The sequence below is a fragment of the Electrophorus electricus genome, chromosome 23 (assembly GCF_041902795.1).
Source record: "Electrophorus electricus isolate QZ-2024a chromosome 23, ASM4190279v1, whole genome shotgun sequence".
Lineage (NCBI taxonomy): Eukaryota > Metazoa > Chordata > Actinopteri > Gymnotiformes > Gymnotidae > Electrophorus > Electrophorus electricus.
This window is the reverse complement of record NC_137519.1, coordinates 4,572,693-4,593,115: the sequence shown is the minus strand read 5'-3', so window position 1 is coordinate 4,593,115 and position 20,423 is coordinate 4,572,693. Positions and strand designations below refer to the sequence as shown.

Genomic DNA, 20,423 nt, shown 5'->3' with positions numbered 1-20,423 from the left:
TGCTATGATCTGGGGATGCTGCAGTTGGTCCGGTCTAGGCTCAGCAACATTATGTGCCCAAAGATTGAGGTCAGCTGACTACCTGAATATACTGAACGACCAGGTTATTCCATCAATGTATTTTTTTCTTCCCTGATGGCACGGGCATATTCCAAGATGACAATGCCAGGATTCACTAGGCTCAAATTGTGAAAGAGTGGTTCAGGGAGCATGAGACATCATTTTCACACATGGTTTGGCCACCACAGAGTCCAGACCTGAACCCCATTGAGAATCTTTGGGATGTGCTGAAGACACTGCGCAGTGGTCCAAATCTCCCATCATCAATACAATATCTGGGGGGGGAGTAATGCAACTCTGGACAGAAATAAATGTTGTGACATTGCAAAAGCTTGTGGAAATGATGCCACAGTGACTGCATGCCGTAATCAAAGCTAAAGGCGTTCCAACAAATTATTAGTGTGTGTGACCTTTTTTTTTTTGGCCAGGCAGTGTAGCTTCAACGCTGTCATTGCTCAGTACAAGGCCATGAAATGCAGTTAGCATCTACCAGAATGTGCAAAACAGAAGAGTGCCAGAATGTGCCTAAGTATATAACTATGGCATTATATATAAAATATATATAAAAATTGTTTGTATGTCTGTAGATGTATGTATATATGTATGTGTGCGCGTGTGTGCCCTACAGCACAGGGTTAAACTGGTTAAACTCCACTAAAATGAACTTTGCAGTGTCTCCAAACCATCAATCATACCTGAAATAACATGCTTACATTCCTAACAAGTTTGACAGAGCTCATTAAAAATTATGATAAATATGTGATTTATGTCTGAATGATGTAATTAAAAACACTACAAGTGGAACAAAATTACAAAATGAAACTTCAGTTACCTAATCGAACCTAATTACCACAGAGTGGGCACAGAGACGCAGAGCTCAGTGGAAAAACCAAGAGGAGGAATATGCTTTTGTCTGATCGCTGATGTAAAGACATCACAGTCCTTTTAAAATCATGCACTCCTCATCTAGAATAATATTCATTAACTGCAAACCATTTGTTCTACTTTCATGAATTTTATTTTATTTTGCTTGGCAATAACATTCCACCAGACATGCACACGAAAAACATGCAGAAACTGTTCTTGGATCAGATAATGAATGGACTCACTGCTGAATGGACTCACTGCTCATCATTCAGAGAGATTTTAACTATAGATGCACCAATATTAAATTTTTTGGACCAATATTTTGACCGATAATTAGCACCTTGCTGTGGCAGATACCGATATTAATAACCGATCATTTCACCTTTTATGCATTTTAAAGCAATTTCAAACTATATATAGCTATGTCATTTACGTTTATAGCATTTAGGTAATGACTTACAATTATACGCACATCCGGTTGCGGTAAACGTTTTGGGGAGGCGAAAGTCTACGTCATTGAGTATCTGTTGTTCAGTGGAACACCCAGGTCTAGCTAGCTAACGACTCTGGCTCTTTACCTTTCTATCTGTATTACTAAAGGGCTTTTGATTATATTTTGATAACTTTGTACATCATGAGCAATAGATACGCATCCGATAAAACCATACTGAGGTGAGACACACAATTTGCGAGCCATGTTTTCTAGAAATTGCTTGAAGTAGAAAACTGAAAAACTAGCTAAGCTATATCTAGCTAAATTCTGAATGGATTGTTTACATAATAAGAATATATTGACTTTACAATTTTGTTTTTACATAGTCCACCAGTCAACTAGCTAGCTAGGTTAGCATAACTAGCCACACCCTTAGTCAGTGGCCTGTCCAATCTAACTAGTTTTTGAGAACCCTCAGAAACTAGGTTAACCACCAGGGCATCTGCTGTTGAAAGATGAGGGTTAATGTAGCTTGAGAAGTTTTGTATCCCATTCCATTACCAAAGAAATTTAATTTGTAGCTAGCTATATCCAAACGTAATGTTGTGCCTAACGTTGAAGGTACACGACAACAAAATGCTTCTAGCGACCCGTTCCAATGCTAGCAGCTGCCATTTTGTAACGTCGATGACTGCAAAGACTTAGCTATTAATAGGTTGCGTAAGAAGGGTGTTTGTACGGCTAGCAGTTTTAACAGTTATTGAACGGATTTGCATTGAAGATGTATGTAATTAATTTACGACTAGACATAATGCTAATTCAAGATGTCACATTTTGACTAGAAATTGACTAATTTGATTTCGGATTAGTCTAATGTAGTTTTTAGATATCGGGAAATAAGTTATGCATATTTTGAATATGTTGTTAATCATAATTATTCTGACTAGTCAGATGGAATGTAACAGATTTATGTAGCCTATTTTAGCATGAAAACCTGCCCTGTGGTGCAACAAATACACCTTGTTGGTACTATAGGGTTTAATATAAACTTTACACGCTAACTTGCATTTTGAATAGTCAAATTCTAATTCTTATTAGTCACAACTAATTTGTAGATATCTTAAATTGTATTATGGATAGTCAGACGAAACCGTAGTGTACCTATTGCCATAGTGTTTGAAATAATATTCAGGTTGATATTCAAATCACATACATGTTTTTTCCACAGTGTGCACAAAGAGCAAGTGGAACCGGTTTCTGCATGTTTATGCTTAGGGCTTGAGTGTGAGTTTGCCCTGTCTCAGACAGCAGGAATGGAAGGCCAAACCGTAAACCGAGAGAAATTATGACATTCATAGGTTATTGTGCAAATTGTGAAGGTGTAACGTAACATTCATAGAATGTACAGCATTTTCATATTTTTCAATGCATTTAATGACCATTCATGCCCTGTCTATATGGGCACTGTCGTCCTGGGAGTTCCCACCCCATCAGAATAGGAATGTGTCATCAGGATAAAGGTGATCACAATAGCTTTGTGTGGATTCGTGGGTGGAACACCATTTGGCCCCCTCACTGTAGGGGTCAAGCATTCAGGCTTTTGCCTGCCCACATGTCTAAAATGTGGTAGAGGATGACTTGCTAGATCAAATTTTTATATATCTCTCTTCCAGTGCACAGCATTTGTGTATTTGGAATGGGGGATTTGTGCACTGCAATGCTACTATAGCACACACTCTGGTTGTCAATGGACTGTCCTTGCTGATGTAGTCAGATACCTTTTTTTGCTTTGACCAGTCACCTGAAGAACAGTGGTGTCCTTGCACATTAATTACTTCTACCATAGATCTTAATGCCTGTCATTTTAGTCATGGTTTCTGTGGAAACTTGTGCAACTGTGCCCCTGTAATGATCTCTTTCAAAATCATTTGGGTCTTTTTATAACTTGTGATCTTAATTCAAAGTTCTGTTCAGTGGGTCCTGTTTACCATTTGTTTAGTATACTAATTGGATCATGCAGTACACCCTGTCTGGAAGCATCTGAATCTTAACTTCTCATCCATCAGTAGTTTGAGTTGCATGCATTTCTATGCTTGGGAGGAAAAAATGATTTAAAGGTTGTTACCAAGGATGGGAAGTGAAGGACATGTGCATGTTTGGTAATCTACAGTTATTATGTATCTGAGAAGAAATTTTTATGCTACTTTAGAAATATCCACTTTACAAGCAAACGTTTCAAACTGTCTTTAAAAGCAAACTTGCAGGGCTTTTTTATTCTGCTTATTTTTAATTGCTTTTCCCTTATTTTTAACAGAGGCTGTTTCTACTTTTTGTTTTTGTTGCTGATACACAGTGGTGAGTGCTTGCCACACCCCAGTAAGAAAAAATTAAACATCTTTTTGAAAGAGCAGGGAGATATGTGAACATACACTTTTAACTGTGTGTGTGTGTGTGTGTGTGTGTGTGTGTGTGTGTGTGTGTGAGATTTTTCTTTTAGTGTCCCTGGAGAATGTCCATGTTGTTGCCATTATAGGCAGTACCGTGATTTTGCCATGTTCAAACAATGATAAACATGAATCTACAGTGGTCTTTTGGAGATACAATGACAGTAAAGTTGTGCTTGACATAAATGGTGGCAGTGTCTCTCTTGAGAACCAGGAGGTGGTGTACAGTGGCAGGGTGGACAGTTTCCCAGAGGAGTACATGAAGAAAGGCAACTTCTCCATCAAACTCAGAGATGTGAAGCTCTCTGATGCAGGAACATACTCCTGCTTCATGCCTCAAGTTGGAGTGCACACAAAACTAGATCTGATTGTTAAAGGTGTGTATGTATTGTCTTAATCTCCATATATGCTCTGTAGTTTATTGTAGGTCATTGGTAATGATTAGTGAATTGTGTGCATTGAGTTCTGAGACTGGGAAGGTGCACATTTTTAATCTTCTGGTCTAGTAGGTAGAGACTGCCAAGTTGCCTCCTTTATAAGTGATCTGCAGTTGACCAAAGGGCAGCTGGATTCCTTTAATACAGACTACATGTATAACGCATGTTATCTAGAGTTCATGTCCAAATGAAGATTAGCAAGTGAGAGATGCAGAATGTTTTAAATGTTTGGTGTAAACTGTGCATGTACATTTCTGTGGGCAGAACATACACTGAACTCAGTAACAAGATAACAGCATAGTGCTTTTGGATTAATATTGGAGAATGTTAATATTTTGTCATCCATTTTTGTGTTTAACAGAACGCGAGTCTTCAGATTGGAGTGATCGTGCAGGAAACGGTGATGTCAGAGGAAGGTCCAACAGCGTTTTGCTTTTGTTCACATCTCTGCTGGGATTCATTGTTCTGCACCCTTGAACCTACAAATAGTTTGGATTCTGTGATGAGGATTGTAGATGCAATGATTTACAGAAGCTCATTTGTGTGTACAGACTGTCTGTCGTTCCTAGATCTTCCTAAATTCAAGACACACTACATAGAAATAAAGTGCAGGCTCTGGAATTAATTGAAGAGAAGAGCTGGTCTTGTCTTTATTCTGAGCTCAATGTTACAAACAAGGCATTGTCCGCAGAATGTCTAACAGTCTCAGATGGACACACCTTTCTTCATAACCATTTTAATTTTTTTATTAAAAATTTGGCCAGGTTCCACTATTGTTCTCAAAACCTTACATTATTCAGTGTATGTAAATTGGTATTCAATACTTACACCAACCAGTTCTTGGTACCATTAGGTTCATCCTGGACTACCTCTATTTTTTAAAAAGGCAGTCATATTCTATATCACCAGATATTGGCTGCTCCAGTGATGTCCATATTTTTTTCTTCTGGTGCTAGGTGGGAATTTCCCACCCTTGAACCCAGGCTCCACCCGCGACTCAGGGCCCTAGAGGCCTGTCAAAGAGGCCTCGTAAGGATTTGCACTGAAGCCTTTCCTGCGTGAAACTAGTTTATTCTGGACCATCCCTATTTTTCTGCTTACAATATTATTTTATTACCTCAAGACACAGCTTTATAGATGCTTTATGGTCACAACCTGTAGAGCGGCTCTATATTTAGCCACAGCAAAGACACTCTTCTATTACACTGTCAAATGTGATAAATACTGAATAGATGGGAATTGTACTTTTTAAAAGTGAAGACTGCCTATGCTACCACTCCAGATTGGACAGTCCACCATTACATTTGACTGAAGTTTGCAGAGTGTAAATGTACAATTTAAACCCAGGTTGACCTTAGTATAGCTGTTTAGATGCTTTTGACTGGACAGAAAGTGGGTAGTAATGTGACTTTGACCAGATTTTAACCAAGGTGGTGCCACTGATTTGCATGGTCTGGCCACTCCCACTCCTTGTCAACTTAACAGCTCTAGCCAATAATGGTCACTTTTTTAAGATCATTCATCCAAGTCTTTGCAGTCATCATTCATTTTGTGACACTGCATGCATGGTAACTGAACATGCAGTGTCTGTATTTGCATAAAAATCTGTCAGGAGTAACCTGGTGGAGTGCCTAAGTATATAACTATAAAATATATGTAAAAATTGCTTTTATATATATATATATATATATATATATATATATATATATATATATATATATGTGTGTGTCTGTGTGTGAAGTATAACAAAAATTACAATACAATGTAGGTAGTACGTACAATAGTGTAGGGAATATTTACAGTGTATCTTTACATAGTATGTACAGGATGGATATAAACAGTAGTGTATGATGTACATACACTATCCATTATGGTGAATGCTAAATATAAATGAGTCCAGGGTGCACTGTATAGATGGTGTCGGCGCAGTAGTATTTATCGGTATATTGTAGAGTTAAGTAAAGTGATGGTGAATGGAAAAAAGCTGGACCTGAGCCGACTGGTTCTAGCACGGATGCTCCTGTATCTCCTCCAAGATGGTAGTGTGAGTGTGGTTGAGGTGGAAGGAGTCCCTGATGATGCTGTGTGCTCTTTGCACACAATGCTGGTGGTGAATGTCTCCAATGGCAGGGAGATGTGCACCAATGGTGCGCTGAGCATTCTTCACCACCTTTTGCAGGGCCTTTCTGTCAGCCACATTGGAGCCGCTGTACCACACTGTCACACAGTTGGTTAGAACACTTTCGATGCTACAGCAATAAAAGTTAGTCAGGATCTGAGGAGACAGATGGTCCTTCCTTATTCTCCTCAGGAGATAAAGACGCTGGTACACCTTCTCAACCAGATAAGATGTGTTGAGTGTCCATGAAAGATCCTCAGAGATATGGACGCTCAGGAGCTTGAAGCTGAAAACACGCTCTACTTCTGTTCCATTGATATGAACAGGAGAGGTCTTCCTGTAGTTCACAATGACTTCTTTGGTCTTTTCAGTGTTGAGGGAGAGGTTATTGGTGGAACAGCAGGTTGCCAGATGCTGCATCTTCTCCCTGTAGGCTGTTTCATCATCATCGCTGATGTGTCCGATCACAGTTGTGTCATCTGCAAACTTAATGATGATGTTAGATCTATGTAGAGGCACACGGTCGTAGGTGAACAAGGAGAAGCTGAGGGCTCAACACACAGCCCTGCGGCACGCCAGTGTTCAGAATGAGTCTGGAGGACATGTGACTGCTCAACCTCACAGCCTGGGGTCTGTTGGTTAGGAAGTCCAAAACCCAGTTACACAAAGGGGTACTGACTCCCAGGTCCCAGATCTGTTTGTACAATATGCAAACTGGTGGGTGTCCAGTTATGGTGGATGTGTGGCCTTCAGATGACTAAAAACAAGTTTCTCAAAGCACTTCACCACGATTGGTGTAACGGCGTAAGTCGTTCAGATTTGCTGCAGAAGACCTCTTTGGCACCGGCATGATGGTGGATGTCTTCCAGCATGTTGGAACAGCAGCCTGAGCCAGTGACAGATTGAAGATATCAGAAAGACCTGAGCTAGCTGTTCTGCACATGCTGTGAGGACACATCTTGGAATGCCATCAGGGCCAGCGGCTTTCCATGTGTTTACTCTGCTCAGTACTGAACATATATCCGCAGTGGATAACATGGGAGGTTCACCCTTATGAGGAGGAGGCCCATCTGATGTGGTGAGTTGTCTATTGCTGTGAAAAACGAGCGTAACACTGATTAAGCTCATCCGGGAGTGATGCAATGATAGATGGAAGAGTTGGTGGGGGTGGTTTATAGCCTGTGATGGACTGGATGCCCATCCGCATGCGGCGGGGGTCAGAGCTGTGGAAGTGCTCCTCAATAGATAGTTTGTAGGTGTGTTTGGCTTTCCTATCGCCCCTTTTCAATTTGGCCTTGGCTGAGCTGTAGGCCTCAGCATCCCCATCCTTGAAAGCAACGTCTTGTGGCTTCAGCACTCCTGTATCTAAAATGGTTAAAGCATCCAGATGTGTTTTTGCTACTCCTCCCGAAACCCGAGGACGCATCGGTTGGTGACTGTCCAAAATCGGGTACTACGCACTCTGCACTTATTTGAAATGGTGTTTCATCCTATTCTTATAGTATACTTAATACTACTTTCAAATGAGTGTGCAACATTTTGGACACACTACCATTAGAGCTGAACGCCCAATGACCTTGAAATCTAGTGACGAGAACATTCAAATTGATGATCCGAGGTAAAAACCTTTATACTTAACATAGTACAATGGTTTTTGGGGAAACACACACAAAACGTCTTGCACGATTTTGAAAACGTTGACAACCAAGAACATTTAGCTAGTTAGATGGCTCAGCTCTTCAAATGGTTTGGCTTTCAGCAGCTCTGGCACTATGGTGTTGAAAGCTGAGCTGAAGTTCATAAATAGAACTCTAGCGTAGGTTACAGGATTGTCAAGATCCTTGGACAAGTTTACCACATCAACAGACTTGTTAGCTCTGTATGCAAACTGCAGGGGATCCAGAAGAGGACTTGAGATGGCCTTGAAGTGGGCCAGGTACCAGTCGTTCAAAGACCTTCATGATAAAACAGGTCATATCTACAGGCCTGTTGTAATTGAGTCCAGCAATGTTCATTTTTTGGGGGACTGGAATTATGGTAGATGTTTCGAAGCATGTGGGAGCAGTGCAGAGTTCCAGTGACCATTTGATGATGATTGTGAAAATTGGTGCAGATTGGTCTCAGCTGTGCTTTAGGGTGGATGGAGAAACTAGATCAGGCCCTGGGCATTTTCTTACCTGTCTGCTGTAAAGCCCGTTAAAGTCCTGCTCTTGATGGTGAGATGAGTGGAGGCCAGAGATGTGGGGGAAGTGGGTGGATGACTGGCAGAGAAAGGCTGAAGAGGTGCGACTAACATATTACTTGCCGATTATGGCAGTTTTGAATTCATTGTTATGGATATTGGAAATTTGACCAATAAGTCCAAGCAGAAATTTTAAGCCTGTTTAATTTAGGCCCCATTTGTATATTGCTACAGTTGTAAGAAAGAGGGCTAGTTTTATTTGAAAAGTGCAATTTGTGTTTGGAATTATTTTCACACAAGATTTTTTGTATTTTCCATTTTTGTATTTTGGTATTTACTCATTAAGCAAAGTATGTGATGTTGGTGACTATGTAGTTTTGCAGTTATGTATTGGGGTTTTGTTTTTTTGTTGTTTTTTTTCTGCAGGTTTTACAACCATAGGTTTTCTTATACCTTGACCAGTTCAAGACATAAAATAGCACTAGGTTAGAAAGGTTAGAAAATAAAATCTAATGAAACTATTTTTGCTCTCTTTTCTGTTAAGAGCAACATATGTTTACAATAATTGTGATGTCAGATTTATCTGTGACATGGCTAGGTAAAAATCATGAATGATCCATTTTTGTAGTTTAACATGTTACAACCACTATACTTGATGTAAATAGTTATTGGTTATTGTATTGTATTAGTTGTATTAGTTATTGTAAATATTATTGGTTATTAATATTGGTATTGGCCATAGCAAGGTTCTAATTATGGATTATCATATCAACTGTAAAATTCAATATTTCTGCATCTATTGTTAAAATTTCTCAGAATGATGAGCAGCTCTGCGTCTCTGTGCAGCTGGAAGCCAGTGAGGTGTAGCACGCTGTCCGGGGTCTCTGTAAAACAGACGGCAGATGCAGTTGAAAAGTCTTTGTTGGTTTTGTGAAAACAGAAGTCATTCTTCCATTTCCTTTCCCAGAGATCGCAGACTGGAAGGCAAATAAAGGGGCTGGAAAGCCGTGTCTGAACCTGCGCGTCTCAGCCTTACGAGCGCGCCCGCTCTTCTTCCTGTCTGCTACCTCCTTGCCAAGTCAGTAACTGCTCCCTGCTCCGACTGACGGTTTGATGTACCATGGATGACATTACCAAAAAAAAAACCCCCCACAAAACATACCAGCATCTCACTGTGGCTGCCATCTTCTGCACCATCATGGATTACTTAAAAAGATTTTAATTAATTAATTTAAATAAATAAATAAGTAAATAAATAAATAAAATATAGGTAGTCTTTATCTTAAGTGGTCATTCAGAGTGATATTTTGCATAATTAATGTACTATTTAGCTGCACTGAGAATCGTTTTCTGAATGTTGTGTTTCCATGAGTTTCCATCAGTAATAAACTTGAGAGAGAGAGTGACTAATATAAACAGGGGAGGATGTGATGATTTCATCAGGAACCAGTATACATCCTTTACCAGCTTATCAGTGAACCTCTTAGACTTAGAATAGAACTTAGACTAGAATTTTTTAAAGAACTCACCAGACACAGGCAGAAGGCTTACACATGTAAATGTACAATGTAAATATATTTGCTGACCATATTTTAGCAGAAATTTGGGACCGTTTTTTTTTTAAATTGAAAATCCTCTCATGCTTGCATGATTAATTTGTTTTTGCAGACCTTTTGCAATCTCTGAACCAGGACACTGTAGTCGGTCAATAAGCATTTTACAGAAAGCATAAAAAAACCTGTATTAAACTAATTGGCCACTCTCAATTATTAAGCTATCAGCATCAAACTTTATCAAATTTCATGATGTCAGGATTATTAGTGTAGTATGTTCTAGGGCATATTCCAACTAGAACAAACAAATGCATGTTAGATCAATTTTACAACACAATATTTTGCCGTGAGAAAGATGAAATGCACATGAAACAGTTGATGTGCAAACTCAGAGTAACCACACTTCTGTGGTAGAGTTTATTTCACTCTGCAACATGTTGACCAGAACACAGAGTTGCAAGCTTGTTTGTGTGTGTGATGTGTATAAAATAACTGCATGCATGCATGCGTGTGTGTGTATATATGCGTATGTGCGTGTGTGTGTGTGTGTGTATGTATGTATTTATGTATGTGTGTGCATGTGTGTGTGCCTTACAGCACAGTAACCCTGTCTGTCTGAAATGTGCATGAAACAGCTGATGTGCAGACTCAGAGTAACCACACTTTTGTGATAGAGTTCATTTCACTCTGCTACATGTTGACCAGAACAAAGAGCTGCAAGCTTGTTTGTGTGTGTGGTGCGTATAAAATTACTGCATGCATGTGTGCGTGCGTGCGTGTATATATGTGTGTGTGTGTGTGTGTCTGTGTGTGCGCGTGCGCCTGTATGCGTGTGTGCCCTACAGCCCAGGGTTAAACTGGTTAAACTCCACTAAAATGAAGGTGTTGCTTTTGTAGTTGGTCTGCACTTCTGTCTGTAGCAGCACTGGAAACTGATTCTGTAAAACAGATGAAAAAGTCATTTGAGACCCGTGAACAATTACAGACAAATATAAGAAAGATGTTACAAAGATAAATACAAACACATTTACCATTATTAACATATTGTGTCCAAGTTATAATACATTTGCCATTTAGAAACAATGAATAAGTACATGTTTTAGACAAAGAAAAGGTTCACAAAAATGCAATGACACAGTTGTCACTGCTAGTTTGTTTAAAAAGAAGTATTAATATGTGATTCTGTATTGTTGGAAAGCTAATTTTCCTGAAAGGGATTGAAGAATGATAAAATGTAAGTAAGACTTAATGTCCACGGGGTGATCAGGACCCTGTTGAAAAGGATTTTGAGAAAATCCACCCAGAAGATTTTAAACCGTTACAAAGAGATTATAAACAGTCAGCAAAATTTTTGTTTTAAAGTGTTCAAAATTTGGTGCATGTTTCAGAACAATAATTTACCAGGAAAGGCTTTTTGTTAGAAACTTTTTGGTAACTCTCATGCACAATAAAATGGAAAAAGACACTATTATAAGTGTGAGGTCATGTGGATGGGTCTGGGGCTCGAACCCACAACCTTGGTGTTCTCTCTCTCTGCTCTACCAACACATGCAAAAAATATTAGTCCTTATATGTCTATGTTTAACCAACTGACATGTCATCTTCCTCAACTATTGTACACTAAAAATAAATTTAAAAGACCAACACATCAGCTGCTTATGACATATTATTTGTTTTCATTCATTTATTCTGACATATTGTGGATATTCCACACTGTACTTCCTTTTTAACTTGAAATGATGATTGAAGTATAACTTCACAAGTAATAGCAGAGACGTCCCCTCTACGTAACAACACAGGTGGAGCTAATCAATACGTTACTGTGATGACTGCTGATCATTAGCTGATTAAATACAGTGTATCTACCTGTACAGCACTGAGCGCGTGGTGCTTCTGGAGACGTGAGTTTGGAGGTTGCAGCAGGTGGTTTGGAGACACTTTGCAGTGGCTTACAGTCATACCTGACATGACATGCTTACATTCTTAAAAAGTTCAACAGAGCTCATTAAATATAATGATATGTAATTTAGATATGAATTATTTAAATAAAATCATTACAAATGGATCAAAATTATAAGATGAAACTTCAATTATCTAAGGAATTTGATAAGGTAATGTAGACTTTGTAATTAACAGAGCTCATAAAGGAATATTTTCTTTATGGATTTCTTTATTTATAACTTCCTAACTTAAACTATGACAAAATGAAACTACTGTGTAAGTACAAAAGCTGAAGAGAAACCGTAGACCCAATGATAGAGTGACCTGATCCTTGTTATTCTTTAAGACTAAACTTGCACAAAACCCACCAAACACAAACAGGGCAACAGAATTGGGACGTAGATTCAGTTGAAATACTGTATTTTTATATCATTTGTTATTCAGATTGTTTATCTGGATATATTAAATATAACCCACCTGTGACTACAATGACCAGAACACAGATCAGCAGGCCTGATGTGATGAGGAGGTTTCTCCAGAGACGCATCTCTTCATCTTCATCATGTGTCTCATCCTGGAACTGCTTACACTCACATGTCTGATTCTGATTATCTGGATTAATTTAATCATCATCACCATCATCAAAAATCAGGCAGATGACTCGAGTTTATCATTATACATTTTTGTTTTAATTTTGGTGGAATATTTCTGTAGTTTTTATAAAGTCATGTTAAACGTTCTTTAAACTATTTTTAAAATTTGTCCCTCTTCAGAGTTGCAGTACTGGCACTACTGACAATAACACTAATTGAGTGAATATTGTGTGTTAGATGACAACAATTAGCACTGTGTGTCTTAATGGTGTTTTGTGTTTCCCAGTGACTTAATCTACACTGACATTGTAATAAAAACACAGACTTTATCTTCATTAAATGAATAAACAGTTTCTAAGACCATAATTCATCTTCAAGAAGAAAAAATTTCTGGCTCAGTGTAAATATAATTATCTATAAAATAGTGGAACTAAGGTGACTGTTTAATGGATCAGAAAATACATTTCATGTTCTGATAAGGTTAACTATACTTACCTGCCTTGTGCAGTCTGCTGTGAAGTTTGATGCCATTGCTAATTCTAGGTGGTGTATCTATTTGAATACAATAATAAATTCCTAATTCTTTTAGAGTGATATTTTGTATAAATAAACTACTATTTAGCTGCAGTGAGAATTGTTTGTTTAATGTTGTGCTGTTGTACAATGGAATTGTGATTTTACTTGAGAATGATCGTAATATAAACACAGGAGGATGTGATGGTTTCATAAGGTACCAATATACATCCCTTACAGCAACCTCACAGCGCAGGGTCACATTTTGTCCCAAATCTACCATCTTATCAGTGAAACTCTCTGCAGCTCCACACCACAGCAGGAGACCTAGATAGAGAAACCAACAGCAAACACACACCAGGGAGTTAGACGAAGCAAACAATTATACTAAAAGATGAATTCTAAAACTACACTGTATAAAGGAAATTAGGACACATGAAGACAAGCTAAAAATTCCAACAGCTTTGGCACTGAAGATGGCGCTGAGAGAATAAGCCAGAATGAGCATGACACACTGTGCAAGTCTGACTGGGTACAATGGAGCCGTAAGGAACTCATACACATCTTCTATGTTACTATAATCTAGCAGCAAAACTTCTACTATGTGAGTATAGCGGGGTGTGGTAAGGAGGTGGACGCATGTGCGGAGAAGAGCGAGATTTATTAGGGGCAAATCCAAATTCAGAGTCGTCAGAGCAGTCCAGGGTCATTAAGCCAACACGGAGAGTACGAAGATACATGACACACAAAGCAAGGGCTTGGATATCAAGGGCTAGGAAACACAAACCAAAAGCACGCAAAGGCAGACAGGCTGTAACAAAGACGCTAGGAAGAACTCAGACTAAGAAACACAAAGGGTTTCAAAAAACATCCAGCCATCCAGCCAATACTATGGACCTCGACACAACCAAACAACCGAGACAAAGGCAACAAGACAGGGTTCAAATACATGAACTTAAGACTAGAAACTAGGAACAAATGAAAGTAATGACTGGCCTGGAAAACGAAACTAACAACTAGAACCAAAATAACACACACGACAGAGAAACCACCAAAGCGAGCAGGCACCAACCGTGACGGTGAGTAAACACTAGCTTAACATTTTAATAGAAGCTTAAAATTCCAATAATCAAAGTTTATTTGTAGTGAAAAAACTCACAGAAGAGCCAAATAATCTTCATGTTGGTGCTTGAATGTCCTTCATGAACCATAATGAAGTTCCTGTCCTGCAACCCAATGAGGAAGCACTGCTGCTAAACATAACAGAGAAGCACAGGAACAAACCAGCCACACACTGCAGATGAAGAGAGGATGAAACCTGCTCTGACCACAGGTCTTTTTTCTTTTCACTGTGTAAGAACAGGATGTGGTGACTGTGCTCTTTGGTTGTTTTTTTTCTCCTTGTGCCATGGTATATGTGTTCCCAGCAAACATGTGCTTCATGGATTTCTCCACAGGCAAAACAATGGTTTAGCTAAAAAAAAAAATCTTTAAAATTAAGGCTGACTTTGAGACACATTGATTGTTTTATTAAACAGAGGTGAAGACCTGTGCATAAACGTTTTATTTCAGCACATCGTAAAAGTTGTAAAATATTAGACATTATTATGAGATTTTGTGTAGGCATTCTCCCATCGTGCTCTCTAGGGATCTGGCAGGTGGAGAAGTTTTGCTTAGATGTTGTCCTGATCTGAGAACAGCTTTAGTTTCACATCAGGCTTTAACCGCAGCAGAAAAAAGAGACACACAGACCCAAAGACAGCAGAACAGATGGATTCTCAGCACATTTCCAACTGGAGGGCATCAATCATCAAAAAGCTGTTGTCATAAATCTGAAATGATAATAACTTATGGATGAGGAGAGTCCCCCCTACTGGAGAACAGGTTACTGCATGAAGCAAGTAGATTACTGAGGTGGGTTAGAGCTACTGTGATGAACGTTGATAAGGGATTCATGTTTAATGACTTCAGCTAATATATTATGAGCTCTGAGCACAACAGCTCCATCCCTGCACCCTTAAAGTTTTAACTGACTGCTATTGCCAGTGTTTTTCCATTGTGATTGCATAGCTGTTTGGGTGGGTGAAACACCTGGACTCAAGAACATTTACATAAAACCTTCAGAGAAGGAACACTCACAAAATTGAATAATAATAAAAAAAGCTTTATTTGTATAGCAGTTTCTAAAACATAGGGCTTTTTGCAAAGAATAGAATATAGGAGTAATAAAGCTTATTAAATCCTGGGCTCTATAATCTCAAGAAGATATTTGCCATAATTAAAAGAAAAGGAAAATAAACTCAAATAGTTTAAATATTTCAATGAGAAATTAAGATATTAAGGAATTCATAAAATAAAATAAACCCTTGATTGAGGGGTAAGGATATACAGTCAGGGCACTTGTGTGAACAGGTGCACAATTAGTGTACAAAGTCTGTATCATAGATTTGTGGGCTGGAGTCAAATCATATTGTACTAGCTCAAATGCAGACTCAAAGATTTTTGACAAGATAATTCAATTAAATAATTCAAATGCATTCATTCTTCTTTACAAAGTACTATAGAAATGAGTGAAAATGGAAAGAGATACAGAAAAATACAGAGAAAAGCCAAATGTTTTCTGGTCTTCTTTTGATGTCCATGTTTCTTAGCTCAGAAATTCTAACATCTGTGGAGCACAAACAAGTCAGGCCATTAGAGATAGTGGGGTGGTGTGTGTGGATAAATTATCTTCCACTAGACAGGAAGCACCCACAATTTCCTCATTTTGAATAGTTATTTTGGCATTTGAAATCAAACTCAATATAATATAATTCAGGGTTACTGAAGAATGACTCCATGTACCTTTCACGATCAGTTCTACTATTGTTTGCTCACTGACATGAGGGATGAAGCAGGAGTACATTCCTGCATCAGAGAGCTTCACATCTCTGAGTCTGATGGAGAAGTTGCCTTTCGTGTACTCCTCTGGGAAACTGTCCACCCTGCCTCTATACACCGCGTCCTGTTCCTCAAGAGAGACTCTGCCGCGCATGATGTCAAACACAGTCTTACTGTCTTCATATCGCCAAAATGCATTCATCGTGCTGCTTCTTAGTGTGGTGTCACTGGATAAACAATGCAGGATGATGGAATCGCCTATAATGCATGCAGTTGTCCTTTCTGGTAACACTGAAACACACACACACACACACACACACACACACACACACACACACACACACAATTGTCGTAATTTATTTTTATTTTTTCTAAACATTACAAATCAGCAATGCCACCAAGTCCTAATATATGTTCATTAAGGTGAATGTAGAACTCACCTTTTTCTACTGGCAGAATAAACACATAGATGAACCAGCACCTGCAGAAATATTAAATTCAAAACACAAATGGTTCATTTACCAAAGGCAATGTCTTATTTAAAGCACCATAAATGGTTGTTAGATAGTTTGATATTTTGTCATGCATGCAAACACCCATCTACTATAACTATTGATGTCAGTGAAAAACAATAAATGCAAATTTACACAGCTCACTCTCTTATATGTTTGAACATTGACATGAATTTACTGAATTTAGAAGTTATACATTTTGTTTGTTTTTAGTCAGATGCTTGGTTTTCGAGTTACAGATGGCACAAAAATGACCTCGCATGTTTTTCCACATCATTTAATTCCAAGACCGGAAAATGGTTTTAGAAACTGTAATGATCCATTAATGTGGCATAATATTCACAAACAGTTGGGCTACTGAAACAATTTTTGTCAAGACATAATGAAGACAAGATTGCTTGTAAAGCTTCCTTTCCTTAGTCTTGTTGGTATTTAAGAAAAGCACCATGCCAAAAGATCAGCCACGTCCCTTCTGTATGCTGTCTCATCACCTCCAGTAATCAGCCCATGGACTGTAGTATCATTAGCGAATTTAATGGTACTGGTATTAGTCTGGGAGGAGGCAGTCACACATGAAGAGTGCAGAGAGACTAGTGCTGAGCGCTATGATGGAAATACCGTTTCTAATAATGTTTGAAGATTGACATATTTGAAACGGTGACATATTTTTGTTCCTTGTTTATCTAATACATTTGAAAATATATATATATATATATATATATATATATATATATATATATATATATATATATATATATATATATATATATATATATATATTTTCATTTCTAGTTTATGCAAGGGTGGCACACCGTGTGCCTTTTCAGAGAATGTGAGAAAGGAGCTTCAAAACACGCGTAGCGGACACGAGGGATGAATTGATTTTTTCTCGCCCTCTGTAACTCTTAAAAGCTAGCGTGTGCCAAAATGCCTGTCTGAAGTTTAACGTTGGAGCATCGATATGATTTTTTCATGAATATTCAAGGGAATGTATAACTGCTTATTTATAAAACGACACCTCATTAACGATCTCACATAATTGTCCTTGCGCTGCATTATAATAATAAAAGTTGCAAAATAAGTTCCGATTTTATGCTAGTTAAGAATTGATTTTAAATATATATAAATAAGTATTTACATACCATTGCTTCTGTAAAAGCGTCATTCTGCTTTTGGACTGTAAAATAAACGAGAAGGTGATTCAAATTTCGCGATCTTGGCCACGTGATAGATAAACGTCCAATAAGTTCCGTGACTAAGCAAAGCATTATGGGTAATACCTGGCCGTAATAGTGAATCATTTCAAACAAAGTCCACAAGGTATCGGTGTAGTCACCTTCATGGTAAAACTAGGCAATATTTTTGTAATTTAACTCAAGAAATATACCAAACTAAGTGGACAACATACGACACGGTCCCTAACTGGGGTGTTGACTGTAGCCTCCCCCGGAATATGTTACCGGTTGTCCTAGCCTCTTTTTGTGCTGCATCTAATACTTAATTCGGAAGCGTTCCATTGAACTTTGACTTTTCATTCAGGCTAAAAATGTAGTTTTTTGTATTGGGTGGCTTTTGAAATGAATTTCATAGTTTGCAGGGTATTCTTTGCTTTTTATCCCACTCTTCGACTGGCTGTGAGAATGTATGCATCACTTTTAAATTCGTGATCAAACCTTTTCACATGTGTCTACTATTTTGGCCCTATAGAGATTTTAAGCTTTTGCATTCTTCAATTCTGCATTTTGAGATCATGAATAAATGTTTTGTGCTTTTGAAATTAGCTTCACATATTGGTGCTCTGTGTAACTTTTGTGATTGACATCTAAATGTGGGTACACAATATCAAACCATATTGAGCTCTTTTTAAAATCCAATTTATACACTCATTTTTAAAAATTATTTCTATGGATAGAGTGAGTAATTAACTATATGTCTTTTACAATAGAGGATGCCTCATTAAGATTTTTAGTTTGCCACTATACTTAAAATATAAATTCTGAATTTATATATATATATATATATATTCTGAGTATGTGTTAATGTTACCTAAAATGAATATTTATGGGTGCTTTGAGCAGAACAAAGGATCGCTCACTGTTGATTTGAATTTGCAGTGTGTTAGTTCTGAAACATTCCCTTTCAAATTTTCACACTCCCTAGTCTGAATTCCATTTCCCAGCAGTCACCTGTTGCCAACTCCCGTCACTCAGTCCTGCTCCTTCAATCATCACACCCTCACCAGATCAGACTACTGATTGTTCTCGCCTGTCCCTCATTATTTGCCTGTCTATTTAAACCATCCATTTGGCCTATGGTCCTTATGAAATATTGCCATGATTTTAATTTTTTTTTTTAAACATATGTATTGAGTGGTATCTTTGTCTGCCTCTGTGTTTTATGACCCGTTTCTGGATTATTGTCAAGGCTTTGCTCCTGCATGGTTGTTTGCCTGTGCTGTTGTTTTGTGTGCTCTGGACTGTTTTGCATTTTATCCTATTGTCAACACCTTAAGTGCTGTCTCTCTACTGTGTGGACCCTGCCCTTTGTCTGTTGTCCTTTGGTGAATGAAATGCACCCAGTTGTTTAAGTCTGCAAGCAACTCTTTTTCCGGGTCGTGATACATTTTGGCCATGTACTTCTAAAATCATAAATATGATGGGACATGCTATTTTAGATGTATTCAGTGAACAAACAGAACTAAACAATTTGGATATACAACTTGAATTTACCAAAAAAATGGATTCGATTTTGCTCATTCATGCCAAAGCCTTACTTGTGCTTCCCTAAAGCATAATTATTTTCATTGTTGTTCTAATTAAACCACAAGTTGAGCTTCTTTCAACCATTTTCTCAAATTTGTTTTTTTTAAAGATGGGAGAACAACTTTCATCTTTATCCACATGAGATCATCGTCTTTGTCCACATAAGACTTTTTGAGGAATTTCTGATTTAATTTTGCATGGTAGAAGTAAGTGTCTTCCACAAACTCAAAAATGTGGATGTTTCTGGCTTTCCAGGTCCAAACCAGACACCTGCTAACATTTTTATAACACACTTCATCTGAAAGTTAATTTACTACACAATGAATGGGCCATAGAATATATGATATGATGAAGAATTGAAAACAATAATGCCATCACAATTCCAAAGCAAGGACACATCACAACTCAAGTTTGTGATCCCCTTTAAACATGGCACTGTGATGAATGTGTCTATAATGGGGCAGTCTTTTCTCTGCCGGATCTCCCTGATCTGACTGGCAAGTGATAAACTATTGACAGAAGTTACGTTCCCTAGTATTTCCATCTGTGTCTTTTTCTACTCAGGCTAATCTTTGTGTATTCTGCAGAATTTCTAAGTCACTGCCCATAAATGCTAACATGCCCTCCTCAGGTTCACGCTGCACAAAACTAGAGGGGTCACTGGTCATTCATATAACAGAACAGCATTCTCATCCAGTGCAGGAAGATGAACCTTCAGTAATGTTTTCATGATTTGTCTGGGGAAAATCACCATGTTGGTTGTGCACCTTGTGATGACATGTATCATGAAGGACTATAACGGAGAATAAGGTACTCACATCAGTCAGGTTTACATGTTCCCCTTGGGAAAGCGCATGCCCAGGTATGTGCGTAATTATGACTTTGGGCTGTTCCACCTGTTCATGAAAAGAGTTATGAAATGAGTTATGCTGCAAACAGTGACTACATGCAATGCATTGTGATAATATGAAACAATGTATGTTATGTAACATGCATTAACCCTTAGACAAATGGATTGATATGATGAATATTTCAATCTGACAATGCACCTGCTATTACATAATGGATTTTCCCCACTCATTCTAGCAGGAAATTGAAAGTATAAGAACTGCATTCTGAGTGAGAAA

At 38.1% G+C, this 20,423-nt stretch overlaps 1 long non-coding RNA gene across 1 annotated transcript; it reads left to right on the top strand.

Annotated features, from left to right (window-relative positions):
• Positions 1-1,437: 1,437 nt before the first annotated feature.
• LOC113568534 (uncharacterized) lies at positions 1,438-11,741 on the top strand. The gene is made up of 2 exons (XR_014119639.1): positions 1,438-1,599; positions 9,510-11,741. It is a non-coding gene; the product is annotated as an uncharacterized LOC113568534 (long non-coding RNA).
• Positions 11,742-20,423: the final 8,682 nt, after the last annotated feature.